Source organism: Lepidochelys olivacea (assembly GCF_965140295.1).
Source record: "Lepidochelys olivacea isolate rLepOli2 genome assembly, chromosome: 12".
In the NCBI taxonomy this organism is placed as follows: domain Eukaryota; kingdom Metazoa; phylum Chordata; order Testudines; family Cheloniidae; genus Lepidochelys; species Lepidochelys olivacea.
Genome location: NC_140422.1, coordinates 42,779,135 through 42,780,042, shown reverse-complemented (window position 1 = coordinate 42,780,042; position 908 = coordinate 42,779,135).

Sequence of the window (908 nt, the reverse complement as noted above, 5' to 3'; positions counted from 1 at the left end):
ACCCGGGGGGGGGCACAGCACGGGGGGCGGTACCCTCGGGGGGCGGGAGGGCACAGGGGGTCAGTACCCGGGGGGGGGCACAGCACGGGGGGCGGTACCCTCGGGGGGCGGGAGGGCACAGGGGGTCAGTACCCGGGGGGGGCACAGCACGGGGGGCGGTACCCTCGGGGGGCGGGAGGGCACAGGGGGTCAGTATCTGGGGGGGGCACAGCATGTGGGGGGTCAGTTTCCGGGGGGGCACAGCATGGGGGGGTCAGTATCGGGGGGGCACGGGGGGGTCAGTATCGGGGGGGCACAGCACGGGGGGCGGTACCCTCGGGGGGCGGGAGGGCACAGGGGGTCAGTACCCGGGGGGGGCACAGCACAGGGGGGGGTCAGTATCGGGGGGGCACAGTACGGGGAGGGTCCGTACCCGGGGGGGGGCACAGCACGGGGGGCGGTACCCTCGGGGGGCGGGAGGGCACAGGGGGTCAGTACCCGGGGGGGGGCACAGCACAGGGGGGGGTCAGTATCGGGGGGGCACAGTACGGGGAGGGTCAGTACCCGGGGGGGGCACAGCACGGGGGGCGGTACCCTCGGGGGGCGGGAGGGCACAGGGGGTCAGTACCGGGGGGGGGCACAGCACGGGGGGCGGTACCTTGGGGCGGGGGACCGGCAGACAGGGGTCAGTAACCTGCGGGCACAGCGCGGGGCGGGGCGGGATGTTACAGCACATGATACATTTCCTGTTCCGGGTCAGCGTGTATCACGTCTTAAAGTCCTCTTCCTCCCTCTCCCCCCGCGCGCGGCGGACCGGAAGAGCCCGGAAACTTGGGCCGCTCTAGCCTCCGCCGTCGCTCTATGGCCGGACCGAGACTCCCGGCTTGTCTCTCTATGGTGCGGGGCGGGGTAGAGCGGCTGCTCTCGCG